At 39.7% G+C, this 10,975-nt stretch overlaps 1 pseudogene; it reads left to right on the top strand.

Annotated features, from left to right (window-relative positions):
• Positions 1–9,306: 9,306 nt before the first annotated feature.
• Positions 9,307–10,366, top strand: LOC133090520 (large ribosomal subunit protein uL23-like; annotated as a pseudogene).
• The last annotated feature ends 609 nt before the right edge of the window (positions 10,367–10,975 follow it).

Genomic DNA, 10,975 nt, shown 5'->3' with positions numbered 1-10,975 from the left:
TCACTTCCCCTCCCCACTCCCAGTACCAGCCTCTGAAGCCAGCTCAAATTTCCCACCTGTCCCTGAATAGGCCACGTGCCCACTCCCTCTTGTGTCTCTATATCTTTGTACATGACGCTCTGACTCTTTCACGTTTAATGATGCTCCAAGACCCAGCTCCAGGGGAATCTCCTCTAAGAAACTACCTCCAGATCGGTCGACACTCTTTCTTCTTTGCTTCCATAGCCCTGTGTGCACGTCTCTATCATGATCCTCACCTCCTGTTCTGTGATGATTTGTTCCATGCCTGTCACTTCTATTAGATGATAAACTCCCTGAGAGAAGGTCTAGCCCACTGACTAGTGAATGGAAATGCACAAAAGATGTGGAGTGAATGAACAAAACAAAGCCTTTAAAAAGGTACAAAGGACCATAGAAATCTAAGGGAGAAGTGGCTTCTGGTTCCACATGGTTTGTATGAAAGTACATCATAAATCAGGCATTTGGGAAGATATGGATTCCGGAAATATGACACATGTACCTGTCTGACAGCCTTGCCCTTTCTCCTTCTGGACAGAAAGAAACACTATGAAAAAATAAAATATACCTGATGCTCTAGTGGGCTTTAGGGGAAACCACGTTGGGAACAGTATAGGGGATTCCAAGTGCTTGCTTACTTAAGAAAGGGTGATAAATGGGTTGAATAATCCCAATACTCAGTGGCCTCTAATGGATGTCTTTTTAATTTTTTTGCCTTGGGTAATTTTCTATGTCAGATTTGGTTTTTAAACTCACATTTAGTTAAGTATCTAGAATTTAGAAAATGACTATTGCCTCAGTAGTCTTCAGATCCATCAAAATGTCTTGGTTATAGCTCTCATTTTTAACTTAGAGGCAAAGAATCAAGAGCAGATCATTAGTCAGAATTCAGATGTGATGACACTCATCTCTGTACTGTCTTCTGAGGTATAGACCATGAGCGGCCCCAGTGTCTGGTTTTCAATGTGCCTCTCTCCTGAATGATATTTTTCTCTGAAGTTTAATTTTCTCTGTGGGTTATATGAGCATTCTTATTTTAGGGTTGATGTCATGAAATCTAGAGTTTAAATGGCGGAGGTGATTTTTAACTTTTGGCACACATTCTTGATGGAGCAGCCATCCTCAGAGGTTCCTTTGGATATCAGATGATGGGGGTGATGCTTATAGAAGCCCTGTTTAGGAAGATGACGTTACTGACCCTGTATTAATTTCCTAGTGCTGTGGTAACAAACTACCGCAAATTTGGTGGCTTAAAACAGCAGAAAGTTATTCTCACAGTTCTGGAGACTAGAAGTAAAAAAGGAAGGTATAAGCAGGGCCGTGCTCCCCCTGAGGACTCCAGGGGAGATTCTGTTCATTGCCTCTTCTAGCTTCTGGTGGCTTTAGATTTTCCATGGCTTGTGCCTGCATGACTCCAATCTCTGCCTCCATTTTTACCTTGTCTTCTCTTCTTCAAGTCTATCCTATCTTCTCTTGTAAGGACATTGTCATTGGATTTAGAACCCACCTGGATAATTCAGAGTGATCTCATCTTAAGATCCCTAACTTAATTACATCTGCGAAAACCTTTTTCTTTTTTCAAAATAAGATCACATTCACAGGTTCTGGGGGGATAGAACATAGACATATCCTTTTGGGTGTCACTACTGAACTCACCACAGGACCCAGAGTCAGGAAGGCCTGAAGGTAACAAAGGTGCTTTCCCAGTAGTGGTGATGGATTTATACAGGTGTACCTATAAGCTTTTGCCTCCTTCAACCTGAATGTAAAGTGAATACACACCAACTAGCCTAAATTAGAGGTTGAAGCAGGCATTGCAAACTGGTGAACCAAATGTCAGCTCTAATCAAGAGATGTGTTCTGATTGCCCTCCATGGTGCTTTAACATTTTTGAATTAGTTGAGTCTATGAAAAATTGGAATATTTTTACATAAAAGTCCCAGGTTTCTGGCTTTTCTTGTAAGTCAGATCTAACAACACTGGGCTCATATCTCCTCTCAGTAACCAGGCTGGAATCGGGATAGGAGCTGACCCTTTAGATGGGGGTCTGAATTCTCCACGTTGCCACAGTCTTCACCACTCCCTGTTTTTTACCCCAGGGCCACTTTACTAATTGGAATTAGCTGCTTTGTTCCTGAGTTTTTGAGTTGGCAATCCTTGCCCATGGGCATGTTATCAAGGATAGCTAAGCACTCTGGTGGAAATTCAAGCAATGACCCTGATTTGCTCTAACCACAGAGCTAAACTGCAAATTGTTGTCAAAGAGTTTGTGTAGACAAAGATAATGAGCCATTTTAGATTCACCCCATGTATCCATTGGCAGCCAAGACTCATAATCCAAAGATGTACAGCCTGTTACTATGATATAGAGCCTACATTTTAATAGTCTAACTTCTTTCAGGCCCAGCCTCGTGTAAACATGATTTATAATCTTGAATTTTGCAGGACCAACTTAACTCCAGAAGACTTGCTTGTTGCTTTATGTATGGACCAAAGGTTTTATCTGTTTTATAACACCCTTTATATAATATGATGAATATTTTCCTGCTCCTGGTAAAATTTGTTTGTTGAACTTATATCCACAGAGCTTACCTGAGCTAAATCTCCTAGCATCTCATTACCCAAAACCTTTCTTTGAGGACACACAAGGCAAAAAGTAAAAAGGAAACTCTCTTTTCAGCAGGAGTGGTTTTAACAGATATCTACTGCTTTTGCTTCGACTCCTGAGTCCAGATCATAAAGAGTTGGGAATAGCCTTGAAATACAGAGATATAGAGACTTTCAACATGCAAGACTCATCTATTATTTGCAATTAGAATGACAGTTGGCGGTGAATAATTAAGCAAACACTGACCTTGCTAGTGTTCCTACAGAGGTATTTTCTCTGGGATTAACTGTTCTTGCCCAGATTTCCCCATGCCATTCTCAATAATAATAATAATAATAGGCATGATTTCTGTCTGTAGCAGGGAGATATATTTTCATGTGTACTATTCTCATGAACAAAATCAAATTTCCTTTATACATTTTTTGCTTCTTTAAATACATTCCAATATAATAAATTCAGGATTATTTTTTAAAAATCACATACATGCTTTCTAGTGGGTCAGACCTGTGACACCTTTATTCATTAGCAATGAATACCAAATTGATTTAATTTAGCAGAGACAGTCTAGGTTAAGTGACTTACTAAGTGGCAAATCAAGCACTCAGGGTATACATAAAGCCATCACTTTTAAAAAATCCCACCAAAGTAGATTCCACAGAAGTAGAGATGTGAATAGCAACAGACTGGATTATAATCTATTAAAAAGCCACCTGCTTTAGTGCGCCAATGAAGAAAATTTCTTTTTAGTACATGATACAGAAAGAGACCTTAAGAATGATTAAATAGCATGTCTTAAAAGAAACATCTCACTGTGTACTTCATGAATGACGCAATAAGAAGCTTACCTGCCCACTTAGGTAATCCAGCAGAGCAATTCTACCCATTTCATTGAAAATATTTTGGAAGAAATTCTTCTGTCTAATGGAAGTAAGACAAACTTACTTCTGATCTTTTGTTTGAAATTTGAAGGAGCCGAATGGTAGAGGGTGGTCACTGACTCTCAGGACTGCCACCAGATTTTTCTCTGTGAATGATGCTTATTGAAGATCATGGTGTGAATTGAGCAATGGGGCAGGCCCAAGAAGAAGAATGCTGATTAGCAAGACATGCAGGCTGTAACGTCCCCATCCTTGACATCTGTCATTGGTTTTTCTGAATAATGAATTCTGTTCCTATAAATTACTTTGCAATAGTTATAGAGTAAGAAGTGTAATTAGTAACAATAAATAGCTATACGTGAGGATACTGCGGCTCAATCCATCTTCATTTTTCAAATTGTTGCTTCTTTATAGAGAAAATAAGCATGGCCATTAACGCTGGCAAGGCAAGCCTGACTAAGCAGAGATTGACAATGAAATGATTTACAAAATGTGTATTCCATTGCACATGGGCTGCAAAGCTTGTAGTTACTTTTTCATTCGTTTTTCCTAGTAACAAAATAATCTTGAACCATTAGCTCTTGTGTTTGAAAATTGTCCTCCCCAAGAACACAAGACTTTAACCTCCAAATAAGTTAGTTGGTTTTTTTTTTTAATGTTTATTATTTATTTATTTATTTATTTTCTTATTAGTCATCCACTTTATACACATCAGTGTATACATGTCAACCCCAATCTCCCAAATCATCACACACACCATCACCCACACCCCCTGCCGCTTTCACCCCTTGGTGTCCATACGTTTGTTCTCTACATCTGTGTAGTTGGTTTTCTAAATGTCTTTGTTAGTAATTTGTTTTCATTCTTTAAGCTATAATAACTTCAGTACTAAGATCACCATTGATATAATAAGTATTTAAAAATTATCTAATGAATACCTGCTACCGTAGAGAGCTCAGGGAAGAAGAGGACAAACTAATAGGACATGATCTCAGCCCCAGGTAGCTTGGGATCCACTGAAGTGGTGACACGCACCAAGAGAAGCATTTAAATAGCAACATTAGAGAGACGACAGAGCAGAAGGGCTGTCACAAACAATGAATGTCAGGATAAGCTGGGGTGCGTGGGGTGTGAAATGCCAGTATAATGCACAGAAATGGAGAAGGCATCTTAAGGGAGTGGGATACAGGTCCAAGAAATTTAGCTATAAAACAGCTGGATTTGATGAAGAGCATAGTGATAGAGTGTACGGCCTCTGAAAAGCAGTCCCCCTGGGGAAGTAATTGAACATCTCCATCCACCAGTTTTATCATATGTAAAATGGGCATAATAATAGTCACCATCTCACAGGGTTGCTCTGAACACTGAATGAGACAGCAAACATAGCGTGATTAGCGTGACTGGCCTGGTGTCTGTGCCACCCTGGCAATTATTATGGTCCTAATTATATTCTCCCCAGTTTTAACAATAGTTCCAAAATTGGAACTATTTCCAATTTCCTCAATTTCTAAAATAATTTATGATACATACTGTAGATAAGTGTCATGAAATATAATTAGACATGTTGACTTTGTTTCCTCCATTGTAGCCTAAAATGCCTTTTTGAACCCTTTTATGCTTCTTGTCTCCATGAATTTTTATAAGTTAAACTCCTAGAAGGGCCTTCTTATGAATCATTACTAGACAAATAAAGCTTTTTAATTTGGGTGCATACGTGATTTGACAGCTACAGAGTTTGGCCTGGCCCCAGGTTTGCAGATTGATAAATTAACAACCTCTCAGCTCGTCTGCTTGTGTGTGTGCGTGTGTGTGTGTGTGTGTGTATCTTTGCTGTTTCTTTTTCCTGAGATTTGAAGACCCATGATATGAGCAATTTTCCAAACTTATGGTATCCTTCTGGCACAAATCACTGTCCCCAGAGGCTAGTAACTGGCTTCGGTTGCTATGTGAAGAATCCTTTAACACCACCACAGACATCTTGCCCAGCTAGGCACTCCCTCTCATGTCTTCCCCCACGACCCTGGTGGGTTCAGCCAGGTGGGTAGTTTGAGCCCTGGAGTGGGGTGGAACTTTGTAGGAACCCAGAAGCAGTGAACGTGGAGTGAAATGGGGGCACCTAGATGAACAGGAGGGTGGTTTTGTGACCTTCCTGGCACCTCCCTATCTCTTTGAACTATTTTAGCCGCTTCTTGCATAGGCATCCTCTCCCTACCACCCACCCCTCCTTCCCACATACACCGGGGACCTATGGGCTCTCGACAGGATTCTGCCAAGATTACAACACTGGTCTATAGACATACTGACTGGGGTTGCCTCATCAGCTCAAGTCAGGTGCCAGCAAACCTGCCAGATGAGGCCTCCCTTCCTGTTTCCCAAACTTTCCTGCTTCTAAGCCTTAACTGGGACACCTGCAAAAAATGCAGATTCTGATTTCATGGTTCTGAGGTAGAGCCGAAGTGTCTTTTTCATACAGCCCACGTGATCCTTATGATCTAGCAAATCTGGGAAACACTGATGTAGCCTTCATGGGGCACCCATCGCATCCTGACATTGGATCCTTGCAGGCAAGAGGGGTGTGTACGTGCTTGTGTGTGTGTGACCTTCCCTGATGTCAAACCACAGTTCTGACCACAGAGTCAGAGGCCTGGAAGTTTTTGAAGAAGCATCTAATGCCCAGTCTAGTTTCCAGGCATGTAAACTTTGAGATGTAAAGTTCTTTAATCCTCACCTAAAAGTCTATAAAAAAGGAAAATTCCAAGTTCCAGTTGCTCTCTTTATTAAGCACCTAGACAATTTTGCATCAGTAGTGAAAACTTTCTAGAAACTGGCTAGGGAGGGAGGGAAAATTAAGTATTTGTTGAGAAAAAGAGAATGAATAGATGTGATAGCTGTACTTTGAAAATTTACTAAGCCTGCTCAGGCCTCACTTCTGAAGATTCATAACCCTTTAGATTTAAAATTCTTTACTTTTAGATTTAAAATTCCATTGTTACTTGAAGAAAAAAGTATTATCCTTATATATGTTCTAAAATTTTCATAGTAAAAAATACAAGGTGTATATCTAAAAATGACTTTTCTCGTAATATTTTTCTGTTTGGTGCATTTAGGGATATGAAGATCTATAGAATAAAAACGTTCTCTTGAGCCTTATCAATTACATGACCCTCATCTCTCCTGCATATCTTCAGGAAAAGGAGACATTTTTTCCATCACTTGTACAGAATATCTAAATAGGTAGCGTTCATGCCCAGGAATACATTTTCTCCTTGCTGATAGCAACTTGGCTGAGCCACTCTGTAAGTTAACTCCCAGTGTTCAGTTTTAAATGACATGAATTGTAGGCTAGCAAGATTTTTTAAATTAAAAAATATTTATATTTGAGTAAGGTCAGTAGACAATAGTGGTGTATCAATAATAATTTCTTGATTTTGATCCTTGTACTGTGGTTATGCAAGATTGCTAACATTTATGGAATATGGGTGAAGGGTATATAGAAATTCTTTGTGCTATTTAAAAAAATTCTTGTGTGTCTAAAACTGTTTCAAAAATTAAGTTAAAAAATAATGAGTAATTTAAAATTTAGGTATGATAAAAATTCATGTATTTACCATGAATGTCAACATTCTGCCTTATTTGCCTCATATTTTTTTTTTAAGGCAAAACTTTAAAGAGACAGTCTGCTTTTATATCACTTTGTTCTTCCACTAGCAGTGAGTGGAAGTGCTTAGTACTGTTAGACTTTCTAGTTATCTCCACTACGATGTGTCAAGAATGTAGTTTGTTTCAATTCCCATCACCTCAAAGACTAGTGAGGTTGAACATCTTTTAATAGGCTTATTGGCCATCCAGGTTTTTCATTCTTTATACTGTTGTTCTTATACTTTATAGAAGCTTTTGTGTAATCTGGAGATAAGCCCTTGTTTGTAACATGCATGCAAATCTCTTTCCTCACTTTGTAGCTTGCTTTAATTTGGTTATTATATCTTTTGACTGGTATATTTTGTATTTTAACATAGTCACAACTTTCCATCTTCTTTTTTGTTTTGTGCTTTTTGTATCTCAGATAAAAATTTTCCACCTTCCCAAATATCCTGATAGTTTCTGATATTTTGTTCCAAAAGTTTTGCTTTTAACACTTAGGTTTTAATCTTTATGGAATTTACGTTTGTGACTGTTTTGAGACTCGGATCCATTTTTATCTACTTGTTCCAATTTAATGAATGATTTATCCTTTTCCAACTGATTTTTAATGCTACATTTTATAACAAGTTCTCTTATATGCTTGGATCTATTTTTTATTCTCTGTACTGTTCCTTAATTTATCTGTCTATTCCTGCACCAATACATCCCTTTAACTTTACCATAAGTTTAAAGTAAGTCTTACCAACTTGTAGGTAAAGGCTTCCATTCTTTTTTCTTTGAAATTATTTGGCATTCTCAACTCTTTAATCTTTCACATATATTTTGAATACGGTTGTCAAACGACAAATATTTTAAGGTAGTTTCTTTTTTATTGGAATATTATTGTATTTATAGATAATTTTGGAGGAAATAACTATGACACTGCACCATCCTATCTATAAAGATGGCATAATTCTCCATTTATTGGGCCCTTCTACATTCTTCAATGTTTTAACTTTCTCCATAACTATCTTATAGATTGTTAGATTTCTGAATACCTTATTATTTTTTTTTTTTTGCTTTTGCGAATGAGATTTTTCTCTATTTCGTTATTGATATTGCGTAGGAACACTACTGAGTTTTGGGCAGTAATTTTATTTTATACCTAGGAACCTTACTGAATTTTCTTATTAGAAATCTAGGTTCCCAACTCTTAATCCTCACTGGAAAATAAATAAAATGAATGAAAGAGTTGGAGTTGAAGATCACAGGAGGATTTTTTGGAGACAACTAGGGATGTGCCATGAGTCATTCCCACCAAATGGAAAGAGATGGGTGGGAGCTACTTTCTCCTTCATCTCCAGCAAGATATTAGGGATTTAAAGAGCCTAAAGAAATGTGTCCTCTACAGCCTATGGTTCTAGGTGAACTAGGGCTCCTGACTTCCTGTGAGAAACGCAAAGGGGATGGCTGAGCAAAGGAAAGGTGACTGTACTAGTGGCTTGGACCATGAGAATTTGTCAGGGCAAATGATGCTGGAATGTTTCTTATGCATGAGATATAGTTCAATGGAGAACGTGCTTGTGTAGGGCCTTTACAAGTCTTGTTCGAGAGAACTGCCTCGATGGGTAAAAGACCACAACAGAAGGAAACTGTCAGATATCCAGGGAGTAGAGGAAGGGGCTAATGATCAGTTGGACTCGCCACTCCAGGGAACTACAGGTGAGAAACCCCTGATAATGGGGGAGGAATTGCTAAAAACCAAAAATATGCCTCTGAGAGATAGCCTTAACCCCAAAACTAGAGGAAACTAAGGTCACCTTATGTTATTCAGAGTGACTCTACAGGGGATGAGATGGCCCTAAATTTCATTCAAGGATAGGGAAAGAACTAGAATAAATGTAAAAGGGCAGCGGGAAACAAAAAGAAAGTTGTTTTCTGATTACATCCCATGAGTCCTGCTTCTTTGGTGTAATCGTGACATGATATGAGATATGAGAGGTAGTATATTGTAGAGGTTAGATACTGGGCTCTGGAGCCAGATTTTTGAATCCTAGCTTTGTCTTTACTGAATGTTTAACCTTTCTCTGCTTCAGTTTCCTCCTCTGTAAAGTATGACGTTGTGTTGTTATGAGCATTAAATAAGTTAATATGTTTAAAGGGCCTCAAACAGTGCCTGCCATGTCGTAAGCAGGCAGTAAATGTTAGCAAAGATGATTAAAATAACTGTGTTTATAGTTAATTGTAAAAATACTCAATTACTACATAAAGTTCATGTGTGAGAGACACAACACACTTACTGAAGGTATTTGAAAATTTGGAAATAGTTTAAACAATGCAACTCAATTATTTTCAGTGTAATGGCTTATCTGTCTGAGAACAGGCTTCAAGTTTTTTTTTTTTAAGATGAGAACACAGTTTTTTTTTTTTTTAAGTGTCAGGGAGTTTTATTTTTATTTTTAAACTTTTAAATTAATTTATTTATTTTTGGCTGCGTTGGGTCTTCGTTGCTGCTTGCGGGCTTCAGTAGTTGTGACTTGCGGGCTCTAGAGCGCAGGCTCAGTAGTTGTGGCACCCGGGCTTAGTTGCTCCGCAGCATGTGGGATCTTCCCGGACCAGGGCTCGAATCTGCGTCCCCGGCATTGACAGGCGGATTCCTAACCACTGCGCCACCAGGGAAGCCCGAGAACACACTTTTTTTTTTTTTCCTTCTAAAATGAAGGCTGAACCTTTTCAGGAAGAAGGCAGCGAAAGCGAAGAAGGAAGGTTGGCTGTGTGACGCCCCTGCCCCTCCCGATGCTGAAACCAAAGCAAAGGCTTTGACGGCCAAGGGGGCAGCACTGAACGGCACCCACAAGCACAAGAAAAAGAAGAGCCACACGTCACCCACCCATGGCAGTCCAAGATACTGCTGCGCCGAAGGCAGCCCAGATATCCTCGGAAGAGCACTCCCAGGAGAAACACGCTTGACCACTACGCTGTCACCAGGTTCTGCCTGACCACCGAATCGGCCACGAAGATAGAGACAACACAACATACCTGTGTTCACTGTAGATGGAAGGCCAACAAGCACCAGCTCAGACAGGCTGGGAGGAAGCTCTATGACTCTGACGTGGCCGAGGTCAACGTCCTGATCAGGCCTGATGGAGAGAAAAAGGCTTATGTTCCACTGGTTCCCAGCCGTGATGCTTTGGTGTTGCCCACAAAATTGGGATCACCTAAACTGAGTTCAGCTGACTAATTCTACATATACATTTTTCACCATAAAAAAAGATAATAAAGGCTGACTGTACCTCTAATTGAGTATCACTAGTATTGAAAATTTCACAAAACCACACTGGGGGCTTCCCTGGTGGCACAGTGGTTGAGAATCTGCCTGCCAATGCAGGGGACACGGGTTTGAGCCCTGGTCTGGGAAGATCCCACATGCCGCGGAGCGGCTGGGCCTGTGAGCCACAATTACTGAGCCTGGGCGCCTGGAGCCTGTGCTCCGCAACAAGAGAGGCTGCGATAGTGAGAGGCCCGCGCACCGCGATGAAGAGTGGCCCCCGCTCGCCGCAACTACAGAAAGCCCTCGCACAGAAACGAAGACCTAACACAGCCATAAATAAATAAATAAAATTAAAAAAAAAAAAAAAAAAAAACCATGCTGGGTGGGCTCCACAAAAATTCATGCTAGGTGACTTTAGGTGCTGAAAAGCTTTTTTTGTTTGTTTTTGGTTTTTGCTTGTTTGTTTGTTTTTCCTCACCTCTTGTCAATTCCCTATTGATTTCCTTTTGGACTGCTCCCAAACTCTCCATCCCCAAGTGTTCCATCCTATCCTCTATCTTGAGCTCAAGTCTACCCACT

The sequence above is a fragment of the Eubalaena glacialis genome, chromosome 4 (genome assembly GCF_028564815.1).
Source record: "Eubalaena glacialis isolate mEubGla1 chromosome 4, mEubGla1.1.hap2.+ XY, whole genome shotgun sequence".
NCBI classification, from domain to species: domain Eukaryota; kingdom Metazoa; phylum Chordata; class Mammalia; order Artiodactyla; family Balaenidae; genus Eubalaena; species Eubalaena glacialis.
This window is presented reverse-complemented; position numbering and strand designations above follow the sequence as displayed.